At 36.1% G+C, this 20,720-nt stretch overlaps 1 protein-coding gene and 1 pseudogene across 4 annotated transcripts in view; both read right to left on the bottom strand.

Moving 5' to 3' along the window:
* The window catches only part of Sik2 (salt inducible kinase 2), a 153,902-nt gene that overhangs the window by 51,358 nt on the left and 81,824 nt on the right, over positions 1–20,720 (bottom strand). The gene's annotated exons all lie outside the window — the stretch shown is intronic.
* Positions 10,547–20,720, bottom strand: part of LOC147827919 (tumor susceptibility gene 101 protein pseudogene) — a 30,086-nt pseudogene continuing 19,912 nt past the window's right edge. The window contains exon 1 of the transcript XR_015451562.1: positions 10,547–20,720. This exon is cut by the window's right edge and continues 19,912 nt beyond it. The product of XR_015451562.1 is annotated as a tumor susceptibility gene 101 protein pseudogene (transcript).

Below are 20,720 nucleotides of genomic sequence, written 5' to 3'. Positions count from 1 at the left end.
TGTGGTGAGTTCAAAGCCAGCCTGGACTACATAGTGAGACCCTATCTCAAAAAACAAAACAAAACAAAACAAAACAAAACAAAACAATCAAAGCCACACCAAAACCAAACCCAAAAAACAAAGGTATAATATAGATTAACCTAAAATAACACGGAAAACCAAAGTAATCATAAATGAATGAATATTTAACATAGAGCATGAGAAAAAAACCCACACAAATTCCAGAGATTAAGAGGCAATGTATTTAAAGAGGCAGTCTTTTCATTCTTTACATGAAAATCTCAGCAAGTATTCCAGAGTGTCCACTGTCTTCCTCATTCTTTGTGATTTCTGCAAAATTTCATCACTAAATTTTCTAATATCCCCTGAGAAATCAGTACCATAGGTAACTGAAGCAGAAACTCGTGGCTGTAAGTAAAACCAGTTTAGGTACACATCATCCCTCTGAGGAACACTATTATCAGTCTGACTCAACGCATCAGAGGGTCTTCAAGTTAACATGCAAAAAGCACACCCATGTTTCTCATTCTAAATTTTAACTATGACTACAGAACAAACTTATGAGTGTAACAGCAAGTCTCTACAGTAATTGATTACTGTATTTGGTTTCGAATGGATAGTTCTTAAAAATTCTTTTTTTGTTTGCATTGGGTCTGACTATTAAGTGAAATGTAATTTTATACTTTTGTCTTTAATAACAAAATCTTTTATGGTTATATACAAATATATATATTTTTTGGTACTGGGGATCGAACTTGGGTCCTTGCGCTTACGCAGCAGGCGGTGAAACCACTGAGCTAAATCCCCAGCCCTTTTACTGTATTTTTTAAAAAAAAATCATGATCTGCAACAGATTGGACAATGTAAACTCAACATTAATAGTTTGGAAATACTAATGTAGATAAGTAAACAGACAATAAATTGTGATAAATGTTAATATAAGAAAAAATATATCCTAATAAATATTACTTTGTAGATATCTTTATAAATATTCTAACTTTTTATTATGAGTTTCATGCCTACATAATGGTAGAGAAAATAGTATAACAAATCCTCCAGATTCTAAAGTAATCAACTTTTTTTGAGAGGGAGTACTCAGGGCCTTTGCACTGAGCTACAAATTCAGCTCTTTTTTTTTTTTTTATTTTCAGATAGGGCTTTGCTAAATTGCTCAGGCTAGGCTTGAACTCTTGACCTCCTGCCTCAGCCTCTCAGGTAGCTGAGATTACAAGTGTACACCACCATGCATGGCCTGAAGTTATCACCATTTTGCCACACTTGCTTCAATGTATTTTTTTTTCCCTGTAGTAACATAAAGGAAACCTTGACATCATTTTATTTCACCCTAAATACTTTTGTATATATCTCTTAAAAAGTCATTTTCTTACACAGCTATAAATATATCATTGTGTCTCACCAAATTAACAATTCTTTTTTTTTTTTTTTGGTACCAGGGATCGAACTCGGAACTTTGCACTTGCAAGGCAGGCGCCGGAACCACTAAGCTAAATTCCCGGCCAACAATTCTTTAATACCATTTAGTACCTAGTCTAAATTGAGATCTCTCTAGTTGGTTTATTTGAATCAGGATCCAAACAGGATGTGTATTTTGTATTTGCTTATCTTATCTTTAGAGTCCTTTTATTCTGAAATAGTTTCCCTGCTCCCTACTCTCCCTTCTCCCAAGCCACTCTGATTAAAAACACTAGGTTGGGGAAAAAACAACACTAGGTTGGCTATCTTATGCTCTATATTTGTCCTTTGCTTCCTCATGATATAGTTTTACTTACTCTTTAAGTGCTCATATCTCCTATAAATTGGAATTCAAATGTAACAAATTGAACAGATTCATAGGTTTATGGGGGGGCAAGAATATGTCATGGCTGCATTTATTAGGAAGACTATAACATCTGGTTCTCCTGCTTTTAGGAGTGTTTAGATTGCTTAGGGAGTTCTGGGAGTGAGTGAAAGCCTGATAATTCAGTGAAGACTTCTCATCTGTCTTTTTCCTAATATCATGGTTCTCACACTCCCCTGTAGGTACACTGAACACTCAGAGGGCTTGTTATCTGTAGACTATTGGGATCTAGCCTCAGAAGTTCTGACATATCAAGTGCTGAAGGCCCAAGAACTTGTACTTTTTAAAGAAGTATTCAAGTAATGTACAAGAACCACACTTTGAGAACTATAGTTTTAGTACCCACTGGTGGTCTTTACATGAATCAACCATTTCATTAAGGATTACAAATTGTGCTTTTGTAATTTTGTTTGGATTCCTGCCATAATTATTACATAAAAATCTGCAGAGAATTTTCTCTTGTCAACTAGGGTTAGTTATTCTGAAATACAACCTAATGGGTTAGGAATGATGAGTTTCGCCCATTACTTCCAATGATGACTGTTACGATTTGTGTTTATTATTTAGCACTTTTTCTCTTTCACAATTTTTAAATTATTATAGCGAAGTACTGGATTTTCAGATATTTAATTTGTTTCAATCAACTGTAGCCATTACTCTTTTGACATTCATATTTTCCCATCTTTGGCCAGTAAAAAAACCTTTCACCTTGTTTTTAAAATGTTTTATTTTTGCAGTGCTGAGGATTAAACCCAGGGGCTTATGCTGCTACTGAGCTATATCCAGTCTGTTTTTGTTTTTAATATGACCACAGGAATATTCATAGCTTTGTGTTTTCTTGCATAATAAAAATTTCCTATGCTTATTTCTTGCCTCAAACCTGGATTCAGCCGTTTCTCTAAGAAGTTAGGTTCTGTGCCCTGGTGGATGGTATCTGAGAGCGTGAGATGGTTACTACTGCTAGGTCGGCACTGCTTCTAAGCCTTACAGAGCAGAGCTAGAAGATAAACGCCATCTATCTACCTACCTACCTACCTATCTATATTAGTATATGATAGCAGGACATAATGTTCACATTCCTTGTGGGGAGTTGGTACTTGTCCATAACACATCTTCATTCCTTTTTCATCCCCTTCTCCATCTCTTGATCCCCTTCCCATTATCTCCCTACTTCCTATTATCTATTTTTTATTTTGCTCTTTATATGTTCAGTTTATCATGTGAGGGAAATCATGTGTTATTTAAGCTCCATTTCCTTCATATGATTTATTAAATTCATAGATTCATGATGCTTATTTCCATTTCAAATTTAACATTTTAGGTATTATATTTCTTTGATTTTTTTTCTTTTTCATTAAAAATCTTGGTTTTTGGGGCCAAAGATTTAGCTCAGTAGCACTGCACTTGCCTTGAAAGCACAAGGTCCTGAGTTGGATCCCTAGTTAAAAAAAAAAAAAAAAAATCTTGGTTAACATTAATAACTTGGTTTGCCTTATAGTATGAGAAAATAAGTCTATAACTGTATTTTTCCCACTTTGTCTCCATTTTGTTTTTCGCTATGCTGATGTGAACCCAGGGTCTTGTACATGCTAGGTAAGCACTCTACCACTGAGCTATATCCCCAATGATCCCCACTTCTTACAAAAACATTTATTCTTTCTCTTTTAAATTTTCATAGCAGAACACATAAATTGTTCATACATTTCTGGTATTTAATAGAATGGTGATATTCAATATATTTTAGATTTAATAGAATGATGCTAAGAATGAAGGCTCAGGAGTCAACCTGCCTGAGTAATTCTGTTGGAATTGCTAACTATGTGACCTTGAGTAAATTACATATCTTCTCAAATCCTCCATTTGCTAATCTAAAAGTGGAGAATCTACTTCACAAAGTTACATGAAGATTAAAAGAAATCCAATTAATAAAGGTAAAACCTTGGGCTAGTGTTTGACACATAAAAGTGCTCCAAAATGTTAACTATACTTCAATTATGATTATCACTGTAGTTGTTGCTATTATGTTATTGGGGCCCGACTCAGGCTATCTTCTCTTCCTTTCTTTTCTAACCACTGGCCCCTTTACATGGTTTCCATGTTTCACACTCTACTTGAAATTGCTTTAAAGTCACCAACTTCCTCAGGCTCAAAGCATTATCCTTTCTCAGTTCTAATTTTTTGTAACCTTTCAATTATATTTAAAGCTAAACTGGGTCTTCAAAACAACTCTCCCTGTTTATTCTGTTTACCTAGTTTTCCTCCATCTCGTTCACGAACTGAAAACTGGCTCTTGTTTCTCTTTTAACTACCTGAAACTACCACAGTCTACTCTGGGACTTTGCCGTCCTTCTTCTTTCTTTTTTTTTTTGCCTTCCTTTTTCTATACTGCCTCCCTCACAGAGCTAAACTATCACCTTTTAATGGATGTCTGATCTGCTTTATGCTGAGCTGGACAATGTTCTTTTCCAAAATCTTCTCATTTAGTGTCTGTCTTAGGTATGCCTTTAGTCACCCCAACGGAGAGAACACTCTGATGTAGGATCTTCTGTTTACAGAGCCTAGAGAATCTAATGAAAATTAAACATACATACAAATGCACACAGAAGTTGCATGCAATTTTAAGGGGAGCTACTGAATCTTAGATTTAATGCCAGCTTAAGAAACTCTACCCTGGGGAATTTTGTTTGTCATTTATAATTTTAATTAAAATATCCAGGTTTTCTAAGTATGTTTGGCCTTTCAATATTTAATTATCTATCTATATAAATTTTCTTTCTGCCACAGCAATGTTATCAAACAGTTTATCTTTTTAAAAATTTCATTACCACTTCCTAGGGCATTATAAATATCATCTTACAGCTACTTAACCTCAAAAATTCAAGAGTCCGCCGAGTCACCCTGCTGCAGACAGGCAGGTCTGCCCATGCCCTACCTAGGTCCTGAGTCGCACAGAACACGCTGAATTAGCCTGCTGCAGACAGGCAGGTCTGTGCACACCCTACCGAGGTCCTGAGTCACGCTGAAGACGCCTAATCACCCCGCGGCAGACAGGCAGCCACCTGATTCCACACTACAAAGACGCAGAGGACACCAGATCACCAGACCAAGGTACTGAGTCCCACTGTTCCCGGCCCAGAGGTAGGGGCTTCTGATCTGCCGTCCCACTGGTCCTGGTCCAGAGGAAGGGGCTTCCCGGTCACCATCCCTCCTGCTGCTCCCAGCCCAGAGGACAGGGCTTTTGGGCCACCTTCTGTCCCGCTGCTCCTGGCCCACAGGAAGGGGCTTCCGGGCCACCATCCCTCCCACCCTTCCTGGCCCAGAGGGAGGGGTTTCTGAGCCACCATCCCACTGCTCCTGGTCCAGAGGAAGGGGTTTCCAGGTCACAATCCCTACCGCTGCTCCTGGCCCCTGTCCCACCTCACCCAGCTCAGAGGAGGTAATCTGTGCAGGCGCTAACAGCCCCCCGCCCCAGTTGAAATGAGAAAACATGTAAATAAGTCTCAAAACCAGACTTCCAGATCACCTACAGCAACCCCAAAGGGAAATGAGATGGAACACTCTGATACTCAACCACCTGGACCCCAGGAACTGGCAACAAAAGGGGATCTGGAAAAAATGAAATCAGAAATAATTTCTCAGATAACAGGAGAAATTGTGTCCCTAGTGCAAGACATGATTAATAAATCTAGAGAGGAGCTCAGGAACATGATGGAATCCCAACATAAGAAACAAATGGAATCCATAAAACAGATGCAAATAGATTTCCAGGACATGAAAAACTCGACTGAAAGTCTACACAGCAGAATGAGCCAATGTGAGGATAGAATTTCAGATACAGAAGATAAGATTGCAATTAATGACCAGGAAAAGAAAAATTGCTTCAAAATTATAAGGGAACATGAGAAATCAATCCAGCAGCTGCTAGATGATGCAAAAAAGAGTAACATGAGACGGATTGGGCTCAATGAAGAAACAGGAGAGAGTGGAGATGACGTAAAAAAAACTCTTCACAGAAATAATGGCAGAAAACTTCCCAAGCAGGGGAAAAGAGCTTGACATACAGATAAGTGAGGCATATAGGACTCCAAATAGCCCTGATCAAAAAAAATCTACACATAGGCATATAATAGTTAGGATTCCAGAAACACAACAGGAGAACAAAGTTCTCCAAGCAGTCAGAGAAAAGAAACAAATCACCTACAAAGGAAAGCCCATCAGAATCACAGCAGACTTCTCAACACAAACCATCAAGGCAAGAAGAGCTTGGAATGACATATTCCAAGCCCTAAAAGAAAACAGCCTCCAACCCAGATTGATGTACCCTGCAAAACTATCTTTCAAAATGGATGGAGAAATAAGATACTTTCATGACAAACAGCACCTTAGGAACTTCGTGAATACCAAACCAGCACTCCAAAGAATTTTACACAATATCCTAGGAACAGACATTGAGGATCACAACCCCAGGAAGCAAAGCAGAATGAACTCATCTGGCATGACAAGAAATTAAATGTAAAGGGGGAGAACCCAACAAAAAGAAAAACTCATGGCAATGACAAGTCCGTACGTTTCAGTTATAACCATCAACGTTAATGGTCTCAATTCACCAATCAAAAGAAATAGACTGGCAGAATGGGTCAAGAAGCAAAATCCAACAATATGCTGCATACAAGAAACACACTTCATTCAAAAGGAAACTCATAGACTGAAAGTTCAAGGGTGGAAAACAATACTGCATGCAACAGGAACCTGAAATAAAGCAGGAGTAGCTATCCTCTTGACAGATCAAGTAGATTTCAAACCAACACTGATTAAGAAAGATGAAGAAGGACACTACATCCTTGTAAAGGGAACAATCCAAGAGGAAGAGATGACAATCATAAATATCTATGCACCAAACACTAGTGCACCCAACTATATAAAACAAATACTAACAGACATGAAAAGTCATATATGCACTAATACAATTGTAGTGGGGGACCTCAACACCCCACTGGCACAAATAGATGAACTAGACTAAAAATAAGTAATGAAATACTAGAACTCAATCGAACTCTTGAACAAATGAACTTAACAGATGTTTACAGAGTGTTCCACCCCACAAAATCAGAATACACATTCTTCTCAGCTGCACATGGGTCATTCTCAAAAATAGACCACATACTCACACATAGAACATGTTTAAGTAAGTGCAAAGGAAGTGAAGTTATCCCCTGTATATTATCAGACCATAGTGCGATGAAATTGGAGATCCACAGCAAAAGAAACTCAAAAAATTTCATATACATGTGGAAATTGAACAACACACTTCTGAATAACCAATGGATCACAGAAGAAATTAAAGAAGAAATCAGACAGTTCCTTCCATTAAATGACAATGACAATACAACATATCGGAATCTATGGGACACAAGGAAAGCAGTCTTACCAGGGAAATTCATAGCAGTAAATACACATATTAGGAAAACAGAATGAGCCCAATTAAACAACCTCATGCTGCACCTCAAGCTTCTAGAAAAAGAAGAGCAGGACAACCCTAAAGATCATACAAGGGAGGAAATTATAAAGATCAGAGGAGAAATCAATGCAATGGAGACTAAGAGAACAATACAAAAAAATCAATGAAGCCAAGAGTTGGTTCTTCGAAAGAATCAACAAAATTGACAAGCCTTTAGCCAACCTTGTCAGAAAAAGGAAAGAAAAGGCCCAAATCCATGCAATTAGGAATGAAAAGGGTGAAATTACAACAGACCCAGCAGAAATCCAGATGATCATCAATACCTACTTCCAGAACCTATATGCCAATAAGATGGACAACACAGAAGAAATGGACAGATTCCTAGATACATATGAATTACCAAAGTTGAAGGAAGAAGACCTAAAAATTCTGAACAACCCAATATCAACCAATGAATTTGAAAATGTAACTAAAAACTTATCAACTAAGAAAAGTCCAGGCCCTGATGGCTTCACTGATGAATTTTACAAGACATTTAGAGAGGAACTGCTGCCACTACTGTTTAAACTCTTCAATGAAATTGAAAGGGAAGCTATACTTCCAAATTCATTCCTGGAAGCAAGCATCACCTTGATCTCCAAAGCAGAGAAAGACCCAACTGAAAAAGAGAATTATAGGCCAATCTCACTAATGAACATAGATGCAAAAACCCTTAATAAGATACTGGCAAACAGAATGCAGAAGATCATCAAGAAGATCATACACCCTGATCAAGTGAGATTCATCCCAGGGATGCAGGGATGGTTCAATATACGCAAATCAATCAATGTAATACACTATATCAATAGAGCCAAGGACAAAAACCATATGATTATCTCCAAAGACGCAGAAAAAGCATTAGACAAAATCCAACATGCATTTAGGATAAAAACCCTATAAAGAATTGGAATAGATGGTCTCTACCTCAAACTGATAAAAGCCATCTATGAAAAACCAACAGCCAGTATCATACTAAATGGTAAAAAAACTGAAATCCTTCACACTAAAATCAGGAACAAGACAAGGATGTCCACTATCACCACTCTTGTTCAATATAGTTCTGGAAACATTAGCCATGGCAATTAGACAAGAGAAAGAAATAAAGGAAGAAAGATAGGAAATGAAGAAGTCAAATTGTCATTATTTGCAGATGACATGATACTCTATATAGAAGACCCCAAGAACTCCACCGAAAGTCTTCTAGACTTAATAACCAAATTTAGTCAAGTAGCTGGTTACAAGGTCAACACACAAAAATCAATAGCTTTCCTCTACACGAATGACAGACTCACTGAGAGAGAAATAGGGCAAATAATTCCTTTCACAATAGCATCCAAAAAACTGAAATACCTAGGAATCATCCTAACGAAAGAAATCAAAGACCTCTTCTCTGAAAACTATGGCACTCTGAAAAGAGAGATTGAAGATGACATCAGAAAATGGGCAGACATCCCCTGCTCCTGGATAGGAAGGATTAATAGAGTGAAAATGGCCATACTCCCAAAACTGCTATACAGATTTAATGCAATTCCAATTGAGATCCCAGCAGCATACTTCATAGACCTAGAGAAAACAATCCAAAAATTCATTTGGAGCAAGAAGAGACCCAGAATAGCAAAAGCAATTCTAGGTAACAGAGACATGGTAGCGGGTATCACAATCCCCAACCTGCAACTATACTACAAAGCTACTGTGATAAAAACAGCATGGTACTGGCAAAGAAACAGACTTGAGGACCAGTGGAACAGATTAGAAGATGCAGAAAGAACGCCAGGCACACTCAGCCATCTCATCTTTGACAAAGGAGCCAAACATCCTCACTGGAAGAAAGCCTCTTTAAGAAATGGTGCTGGAAAAATTGGGCTTCAACTTGCCAAAGATTAAAACTAGACCTATATCTCTCACCATGCACTAAACTAAAATCAAAATGGATTAAAGATCTAAATATTAAAATAGAAACTCTGAACCAGCTGGAACAGAGGTTAGGTAGAACCCTTGAAGACATCGGAGTAGGAAAAGATTTTATGAACAAAACCTCAGTTGCCCGTGAACTAGCACAAACAATCAACAAATGGAGTCTCTTCTTATTCAAAAGCTTCTGCACAGCAAGAGAAACCACCAGCAGTGTGAAGAGAGAAGCCACAATGTGGGAAAAAATCTTCACCTGCTTTTCCTCAGACAAAGGTCTACTATCTTGAATCTATAAAGAACTTAAAAAGATCAGACCTCCCAAATTTAAAGATCCAATCCAAAAATGGGCATCTGAAATGAACAGACATTTCTCAGACAAAGAAGTAGAAATAGCAAATAAATACATGAAAAAATGTTCAACATCACTGGTCATTCGAGAGATGCAAATGAAAAATAGGCTGAGATTCTACTTCACTCCAGAAAGAATGGCTGCTATCATGAAATCAACTAATAACAAATACTGGCAGGGCTGTGAGGAAAGAGGAACCCTGCTCCACTGCTGGTGGGAGTGTAGACTGGTGCAAGCATTGTGGAAATCAGTATGGAGATACCTCAAAGAACTAGGACTGGAAGTCCCATTTGACCCCGCTATTCCACTGCTGGGGATCTTTCCCAAAGAATTAAAAGAATCATACCACAGTGATATGTGTGTGCCCATGTTCATAGCAGTGCAGCTTGTAATAGCTAGAACTTGGAAACAGCCCAAATTCCCATCAACTGGAGACTGGATAAAGAAAATGTGGGTTTTTTTTTTATAAAATGGAGTACTACTCAGCCATAAAAAATGAGAAATTAGAGACATTTATAGCTAAGTGGATGCACACTGAGGCAATACTCTTAAGTGAAATAAATAGGACACACATGTGTAAATACCGAATAGTTTCTCTGGTCTGAGAAACTGAAAGTGTAAATAAGGACTAAATGTAGAATAGGTAATGTGAAATAGGAAGAAAAGGGGCAAAGGGGAAGGAAGTGGGAGGGCTAGGGGAAAGGATAGAAGGGAATGGGATTACTATGAGAAAATGGAAAAATAGGAACAAAATCTTTGTAAATAGGGAGGACTGGAGGGGTTGAAGGGAGGGCTGGGCAAGGGTGAAAAATAAGAACCAAGAGAGACTATGTAAAGGTGCAAATTTCCAATGATGAATGTCATTATATTGTATACCTAAAATGTACCAATGATTAGAATGAATAATCGATAATGTAAAATAGGAAGAAAAGGTCCAAAGGGGTAGGGGTAGTGGGAGGGGCAGGGGAAAGGAAAGAAGGCAAAGGAAAAATGATGAGAAATAGAAAAAATGGAAATAAAGTCTTTGTAAATAGGGAAGGGTGGAGGGCATGAAAGGAGGGCTAGGAATGGGGAAAAAATAAGAACCAAGATGCATTATATAAAGGTACAATTCCCAGTGAGAAATGTAATTGTGTTGTATACCTACAATGTACCAATAAAAGAATTTAATACAAAAAAAAAATTCAAGAGTCATCTTCTGCCAACCTCTAACTTAAGTATAGCTGAAGTCTCACAAAATAGGTTTCAAAGTATACAGATTTTTGTTTTAAAGATCAATGCATTCAACCTATTCTTATAGATAACTCATAGCATAGTCATCCTCCTCCTTATCACTACTTAGTGGCGTCTGCTGCCTCTGTCTTTTAGGGAAGGGCAACCTTCCCAGCATCCTATCAAAGAAGTGGGAAAACCAAGCCAGATGAGTTCTCTTAAGTTTCAGAGTTGTTGAAAAATTTGCCCAACTATTGTCAAGCCTCATATTCTTTAGTCAGAAATTATTAGCATTTTCCAGAGTTGGAGCTAAATGCTAGTCCAAAAGATCAATAATTTCTGCAATTAAATATTCAATGTTACAGTAAAAGAATTTATAATTTCATCAGTTTGTAATTTGGGAGTAAATAGGCTGATGCCAATTTAATATTGTATACTTCAAATGTCTTTTGAAACACTCAGATAATTAAATCCTGGTCATTCGCTACTAACCCCCAAATTTGTGAAGATTTCACATTTCTAAACACTAAATTTGAAGAGAAACAAAGGGTCTTCAGGAATATAACCACTATAAACCCTGAGGCTCCAACAAGGAAACTGAAACTGGCTCATTTGTGCTGTTCAAAATATTTTGAAGATCTATTGTTTTCATTTCCACATCTAGATCTGTTTTTTCCCTTTCATCAGTACAAATACGTTACATGAAATACCAATGTCACTGTAGTTGAGAATGCTAGTCTTTGTCAGTTTAGTTTGTGCTGGTTTTTTTTTTTTTTTGTACCGGGGATCAAACTCGGGTCCTTGAGCTTGCGCAGCAGGCAGTGAAACCACTGAGCTAAATTCCAGGCCCATTGTGCTGGTTTTTAATCAGGCAGTCCCAGGTAAAACATAACTAAGAAAGGAAAGTCTGAAATAAAAATCTGAAAAAAGTTTTTAGCACATTAATATACATACCATCTGACATGTGAACACCGATAGAAGATGAATTAGGTGTCTGATCTGTACCAGATTAGAAGAATCTGGGTTATCTTAATTTTATATGTTACATTATAATAGAATTTATAAAATTAAATTATATTAAACTTTTAACCTTGAGACATTTATTTATATGAAGCTACAGATTATGAAATACTTTGCATTATTCTATTTGTTTCTGTGAGCACATAATCATTTCAAATTGTGTGTTTGACAAAAATTAAGGAAATTGTTGCTTGTGGTTTGTTCTGGCAATTTAACTGTGCTTTCAGCAATTTCCCTACATTAGACTGTTCGCATCTGGTAGTCTCTGAATCAGTTCTTCAAGCTATGTGGAAGTACTGAAACAAATTATGATTTTTCTGAGAAGTACAATGAGATCTTAGCTACATAGTTTAAAATATTAAAGATTATTTACAAATGACTTCCATGACTGTTCAAGAACAATTAAAAGTAAATATTCAGACTTTTCTAAAATTATTTATAACTATCAGAGAAAAGCCAATACATAGGTTGTTACACAGTATATGATAATAGTAACAGATGACATTTTTTAATTAAAGAAGATTCTAAAAGATAGTAGAAACAAGTTGTAGAGTTAGACAAGTCTGATTTTGAATCCTGGCTATATTTCTCACTGTTGTTGCCCCTCAATTACTATGCTCGGTAATAAACAAGTTTTGTTCTTTTTTTTTTAGGTACTGGGGATTGAACTTGGGTCCTTGCGCTTGAGCAGCGAAACCACTGAGCTAAATCCTCGGCCCTGGAGGGAGTTTTATTTCTGCATTCATCCTATTGGCTTTGGCCTATACACAACAATTAATTCAGGTTCATGAGATTACTGTGCTATCCTCACTGTTTCACAAGACTGTATCAGTTACCACATACAATATACATTAGGAGAAAACTAAAACAATTAAAAATATTTAATAGGGCAAATCAAGGCCTGTAAATATAAACATGTACAAAAATCATGATTTTTGGTCGAGTTTCTGTATCTTTTACTTTACTTAGTTATTAATCAGAATAAAATCAATTACCTAAGAGTGATGAACACAGTAGCACAGAACTACATAGGGCCCTCAACTGTGCTGTCTTCAGGTCAATCTCAAAGTGCAATGCCTTCTCTCTTGTGGTATTAAATTAAGGAAAAAAGTTAAACTCTTAAAGAATAAGAGTCATCTGTTTATTCATTCATTCAACAAATATTTCAATGACTTCTTTGTGTCAAGGTGCTTGGCACTTTGCCCTCATGATACTTTCTATTTAGTGGAGAAAAGTATGACAAATAGATAAAAATGATAACTACAGGGTACAGTGAATGTCAGGGAAATAGTGTGATCTACTGGAAACTGCCTGGGGGAGGCCACCCTCCATAGGGTGACAGGAGAGGCTTCTCTAGGAAGGTAATATTTCAACTGAGGAGAAAGCTCTCTAGGATGACATGAAGCACACGGATGAAAACAAAAGGCAACCAATGAAGTGAAAGCAAGGAAGAGGGGAAGGCATTTGATGAAAGTGAATCTGAAGTGGTCAAACTAATCATGGGTTTATAAGTCTACAGTGGAAGTCTGTATTTTAAAATATTGGGAGACATCATAAGAGCTTTAAGTAGCTGAGATACCTGATGTACTTTACATTTTAAATGCACTTAAAAATAATCTAAAAATGTGAACATTTTTTTATAAGCCATACAGTTCCAAATATTACATTAAGAACTTAAGCACCTCTATGGGAATAGTCTGAAAGCTGATATGGAAAAATGCAATTCAGTCCCTAAAGCAAGCAAAGCAGAGAAGTTCAGTTTCTGGTGCAAATAAATTTACAATTTATATGAGAAAAGAAGGTTTAATAGTAAAAACTTCCACAGGCACTTTAAGAAAATCATAGAAGAGATGTCATTAACCAACACTTGCTTGAACATAAGATATTGTCCGAAACACTATAAACTCTCCTAACATACTTCTGGGACAATAGCTGGGTTTTCTTACTAATTTTATGTAATGATAATATTTTATTAACTATTCCAGAACTGCTTCTCAGGCAGAAATTTTAAAAAATGATATCAACTGAATAGCCTAGGAAAGTGCCCATATTCATATTTAATACTACCAGATGATGGTGATGATATCATCTCAATGGTATTAAAAATTCCAGACAATTTCCCAAATAGGTATCTTCATCCCACCTATTTTTGTCATTTCTACAGGACCTCAAAGTCTGCTCTGAATTATTTCTGAGTAATGAATTTGACTGGACTGATAAATGAATCATTTTAAACTGAACCACTGATGTTGTGTGCTATTTATTCAATTTATGGTAGTGTTATAATAATATTTATAAATGCAATCTGGTCACACTTCTAACATGTTCTTTACACAGATAAATACATCCAGATAGCTATTTTGATATGCAATTATTTCTTAAGAAGGAAAGAAATGTAGTCTAAACAGTATGATTTACCAAACCATGCAGTTTTTAGGAATTAGGATTCAAATGTCAAATTTGGAAAACAAGATACTGATGAAAGAAGTAGATTTGTTAATTTTAACATTTTGATTTCTGTATAGACATACTCTAAAGATATTCACATTTTAGCAAATACTTGCAAACTAAGGCATTGTCATTATCTACTCATAAATCAAAGGGCAATATGTGTCTTTTTTACTTTTTAACTGAGTTCTTCAGGTGAGCTGAAAGAATGAAGCCATGCCAAACTGGTTCATTTAGAAATGTACATGGGAACCCAAAATTATGGATTAAGCTGTGCTGTGCAAGATCAATTTTTCGATGAAGCACCTGCAATAACGTTAACCATATAGTAAGCCAAGGTTGTTGGGCAAACAAGTTTATGAAAAATCAAGCCCCTTAGTTTATTAGCCAGTGGCCTGAGTATGATATATATTTACTGGGATCTCATCAGAAAATAATAGGGACAATATGAAGTTACTTGTCAAAAAGGAGAAAAACAACAGTGTATGGGAAAGGGCTAGGTGGAAAAAACAGGACTCTGACAATCTGCACAATCATCAAAGAAATCAAAGAGGACAGTTAATTCAGTGATGACCATATCACAGGAGTAGAATATTTCTGTTCTCATTTTTTTTACTCCCTTCCCATAAGACAATTACTTATTCATGCTCTTTGTCATGTGACTTTGCAATGTCTTCCAGTAGAATAGGTGGTGTATATCCCTTCCTCTTTGGTCTTGGTCACAGGGAATGCATGTGGCTTGATTTGACCTATTGTGTGTCTACCATCTACACGACATGCCTAGAATGAGATCTATGGCACAGATTCGAACCCAATCCATAGCCTGAAATGGAGCTACAGATACAAACTATTTGTTGATGTAAACCACCGAATTTGGGGGTGGGGGTGTTAAATAACTATCACAGTAGAACAATGAATGGTATAATTTCCATATTGGAAAAAAAATCTGCTTAGTTAAAAAACTCACTGTAATTGTACAATAGAATCTTTGAACATTTTTGCCACACAATATATGATTGTAATATTTTGTTAACACACACAATTGTATTATTTTTGTACATATCTGAATGGCATCTTAAAATATCAAAAAATCAAAACCATCTTAAAATACCAATTGGGCTTGAAGAATAACATCTGGTTGGGAACTACTCATGTAGACTGTATTCATTATTGGCTCCATTTTTTAAGATGATGTACAAAAGATGAGTCCAAAGTTTCCTCTCAGAAAGATGTCACCTGATCACTTCTTTCATGCCATTTTACCCACTGTCTCCTATTTATTCCCAGGTTCAATGCTGGGAAATGGGGACAACTAATTATTAGGCAGGTTCTAGAGAAAGAATTGTGATTCACTTCTAGAAATGAAGGAAGATAAAAGGCATCTAGGGGTTACTTATGGCTAACTCTTAAGTCAAGGGAGTAATTAGAAAAGCCCCAAAACAACACTGACTAATGTTGAAAATACTGGGTCCTCAACTCTTGGGCAAATCACTTAATCTTTATAGGACTCAGTTCCTAAATATATGTAATTAGTGTAATCGCTATGGTTGCCTTTTAATTCAATATTAATATTTCAGTAGATATCAGCTTTGTATAAAAATGTGACTTCAAATTTCCCCTTGGTTTGTTTTTATCTCATCTTCTCCCCTGTAATTTCTGGTACAAAAATCCCTAGGTCACTTATTTTAGAACTGGAGAAAAGTTAGTTGTATTGATGTGGCAGCTCTGAAACTGCTCTTCACTCAGTAGCGAGGCTGAAAAATACAGAATCCCAGGTAGAAAATGACTGACTACAAGAAGCCAGAAGGTAACAGAGCAAATTCAAGAGGCCCTCAGGAAAGACAAAAGGTAAACAGCTTCAATTTGGGCAGTACTGAGGGATTCAGCACAGGCAGGAAGGACTGTGAGTCTCCAAAAATGGTAGTGTCAGAAACTAAGAGCTGACACTTCACAAAGCACACCAGTAGTGTGCCAAAACATGAGTACACAGAGACAGAAATACAACCCAATGAGGGAACACTACGAGGCCCCGGAACCCAGTAGTTATGTAACAAATGTTTGTTTAACAACAGAAAGAGAAGCTGACAATGCTTATGAAACTGCTGATCTTAAGAACTTAGTAAAGGTCCTGAATAACAGAGGAACAGGTGTAGTCTTGAATGAGGTTTTCTTTTGTGGTCTTTAAAAGATTCATGTTCAGCAAAAGGACATGACTTCACGCAGCTGGGTTAACAGATTTGACTCTTACATTAAATGACGTCTCCAGGTGGTTTAAGTGGTTAGTCTTGCACCACACACATGGTTAACCAGGAAAGAGATTAGCGTGGGTTTCTAATCATTACTCTTAGGAAAGCCCAACACATTATTACCCCGAACTGCTGACACATAAAGTTTGAAATAAAACACCCTAAGATAAAGTTTAGTATCTTTTCCACTAATCCTTAAGTTTATTTATTTTTTGGTACTGGGGATCGAACTTGGGTCCTTGCACTTGGGAGGCAGGTGGCGGAACTACTGGGCTAAATACCCGGCCCGTTAAGTTTTTTTTAAAGCTAGAGTTTAAAGTAATAGTGACAAGGTCAACAGGATTTAGAATGTGTCTTATTCAAAGCTCCAGACCTATCAAAGTTAGGACATAGCTCTAGGACTTGAAAGATACTGAAAGATATACTCTCTGGCAAGTGTTTCTATAGATTTCAGAGGAAGAGTTTTCTGACCACCTTATTGTTGTCTACAGCTTCTTGAATAGCTTCTGACCATTCTAATCAATCTTTTCCATCTTGTTCCTTCCTCTTCTTGCAGAAGAAAAATAATAAATCTACTTTACTTTTCATGAATTTGTTATTAGTTACTATTTATCTAATTATTACAAGACTTTTAAAAATTACGATTTCTCATAATTTTGATTGTACATTTAAAAATTGCTACTTTAAGGTTCTTAGGCATAAGCATCTTAAAAATATTCTAGTGAAGATTAACATGTCTCGTAATTTTAGGGCCTTTTAGAACTATACAAATCCAAGAGGAGCTAAAGATAAAGGCTTGGGGAAATTCTAACCTTGCTCTATTTGATAGTTAAAGTCCATCATGCACTAATATTACCAACAGTTCAAACAGAATACCTTGTGTGCTATTCAAATATTTGTGGACCACTGAGCTTTTATATAAATAAGAATGTCTACTAACCACACAAATTGGAAAGAGCCAGTGAGATCTGCTGAGGTCTTTGGATTGGATTTTTTGAATCTTTAGAATTAAGACTCAGTGCCATGCTTAGCATGTGTAAGGCTCTGGGTTCTTTTCTTTTTTTCCCCCAGGTACCAGGAATCAAACTCAGGACCTTGCACTTGGCAGGCAGGCATGGTGCCACTGAGATACATCCCTGGCCCTAAGGTCCTGGGTTCAATCCTCAGGATCAAGAAAAAAAGAGTGCTACCATGGACACCCCCCCCCCCCATACTGGGGCTCATACTCAGGACCTTGCACTTGCCAGGCTGGCATAGCATCAATGAGCTACATCCCCAGCCCTACCGTGGATTTTTAATTTACATGCAATGGCTTTATGCTTCCTGGAGAAACTGTTACCATGTAAATGTGTCACAAAGATTAAATTCACAGCATTTTAAACTACTATAATTAGTTACAATTTGCACTATGAATGGAATAAAGTTTTATCAAATGAAAGCATCCCCATAACACACAGATAAGAGTCAGAAAAGATAGTAAGAAGTGAGACTATGGAGTAGGGTTTGGATATGCAGTCTATGGTCAGTGAGAAAGGGATAGCCAAGATCAGAGAAGATGAGAGGGGTTAAGGAAATGATGCATTTAAAAGGCAAATCAAAGACAGGGTTTAAAGACTGTAAATCTAAATATTGAACAAATTATCATAGCCAGAATATAGCTAAGGATTAACTACTTAATTGCTTGTTTACCAAGTGGTTTTCCAATTCAAATTATTAGGGTTTTTTTTGTTTGAAAAAACATTTCTAATGGTATATAGAAGTCAAAACGAAAAGAACTTTGCTTATAATTTTGATGCAATATAGCTATTCCATAAAGTTACGTCTCTACACAGAATTACTAAAAACATTTTTTTTAACTCTTTTTTTTGTTACTGGGGATCAAACTCATGACCTTGTGCTTGCGAGGCAGGTGCCGGAACCCCTGAGCTAAATCCCTGGCCCAGATACAGGTAGATTTTGAGAGAAATAAATATAAATATACATATACAAATGTGTTTCTTTTTTTAACTTACTCTCTCCAACTCTTACTCGATTAGTTCTATTCTAGTAAAAATGAGAGTTGCCTGGAAGTGGGGAGACAAGGAACATGTATGTGACTCATAATAAAGGAATTAACTGTAATTCTTTCAAACTTTTTTTTAAATATTTGTTTTGATTTATTTGTCAACCATTCATTAATAAAATAGCATGTACCTTGATCTCGAGAGTTCTGTCAACTACAGACTTAACAATTCCACCTGGAGATCTACTATGCACCTCAAACATAACATACCTCCAAAAGAACTGATCATCTCTCCTAATCCTGTGCCTTATGTAGTCTTCCTAGCAAAATAAAAGGCTACTCTAATCTTAGAGTTAATTTTGAGAACTTTCCCTCTCTCCATAGCCAATCTATCAGCAAATCCTGTGAACTCTTTGACATTATGTCCAGAATCTCATCAGTTTTAAGTCCATCAATTACTCTCTGGTCCAAGTCATCATTTTCTCTTTCCCAAAGTATTATAGGTTTTTTAAAAACTCGTTTTCCTACTTTATCCTTGCATCCTTGTCTCATATTCTTGATCCAGTAGCCACAGTGATCTTTAGAAACTTAACATTTTGTCAGTCCTGTACCCATTACCCTCCAAAGTTGCTACTATGGCCTAACAAGCTCCTACATGACCTGAAAACATTTTTTATTTATTCAAAATAACATAAATTTCAAAGTTATATAACGAAGTGTGACTGAACATAGTTGGACCTAAGATATTTACTCAAATTCGTTCATGGTGACTATTTAAACCAAATTTATTGATACAGAATTAAATTCACAAGTTCACAAGGACAAGTGTAGAAGTATGTTTATTTAAAATAGCCCAAACTAAGAGAAAGACTATCAATAGAAGAATGGCATGCTACAGAATACTATGTAGAAGCTGTTAAAGATGCAATATATCTTTAAGTATTTACATGGAAGGATCTCTCTTTTCCAGTCTGAGTGCAGGTCCCCATATATAGCCCTTAGACCTGATGTTCCCACTGAATATCTCCACCTCCTTCCTGTAAGAATTCCTACTCATCCTTTAAGACTCATCTCAAAGCATCACTTCATTAAGGAATCCTTTTCTGATTCTTCTAACTGGATAGGACAGGTAATTAATGTTTGTTGAACAGAATAAAGAAAAAACACCTACATTCTTCATATTCTAAAAACTACCCTGAAACTACATTCTTAAAATTAATTAATCATTATCTATTCTCTCATTCCCTCAAATCTAATGTAATTTATTTATATATCACAAGAATTACTACTAACACAGAACTTTGGCCTTTTCCCAGTGATCTTAAGCAACATTACTTGGAAATGTGTTGCAACAAGGACTAATTTTTTTCACTGCTTTGTTGAGATATATAACAAAACCATACAGGTCCTCTATTCAAATTTTATACTTTATATTTAAAAATATACTGTTCTTATGAATGTTTTCTAGAACATGAATAAAAATAATATATTTTTAAACAAAAATAAAACACAGAGTTTGGAAACTACCAATTTGTGATTACTATAAGACATAAAGGAAGTAAGGAAGCAATTATTCTATCTACTAGCTTAAAATACTTTCTCAAGAAAGTCCACATGAGTACTGCTTTATTATGAAATGGGGAACAGGAGAGAAAAGAAAACTGTATTAACCTCAATCTTACAAAGTGTCAAAAAAAGGACACCTCTACGGTTTGATAAATACTTGTTAAGGAATAGAATTTCCGACTATTTAGTAAATATTTTCAACTGGATATCATCCTAGTGTTTTATATTTAACATATTCTTCTGAATGGAACTCATTACTTACTTCTTTTTGTTTCCTCATTGCTGTTCATGGTACCAGTATTCTTTTATAGTTATCTCTTTTATTTTGTCATATTCTGTAGTGCTCTTACTTTTAATTTCATCACTGCAAATTCACATTCAGAAATGATTCCCTGCTTCTACTCAGTCTATTCAAAATTTTTAAGTTAGCTTCATGGTGTTTTGATATATGTGGTGTACAATATAAATCTGTCTTAGGTAAAATTGAGACAATGACAACAAACTAGGTCTACTTCATCATTTTAAAATAATTCTTATTAAGGTAACCAACAACAGCCATTAATCAGAATCATTTTAAAGCTTATATATTCCTCACTAAACCTTATTATTAT

Source organism: Heterocephalus glaber, unplaced genomic scaffold (genome assembly GCF_053883595.1).
Source record: "Heterocephalus glaber isolate CG9 unplaced genomic scaffold, H.glaber_assembly_v1.0 deba00001429, whole genome shotgun sequence".
Lineage (NCBI taxonomy): Eukaryota > Metazoa > Chordata > Mammalia > Rodentia > Bathyergidae > Heterocephalus > Heterocephalus glaber.
The sequence above is the reverse complement of the archived record's forward strand: the minus strand, read 5'-3'. Positions and strand labels throughout refer to the sequence as shown.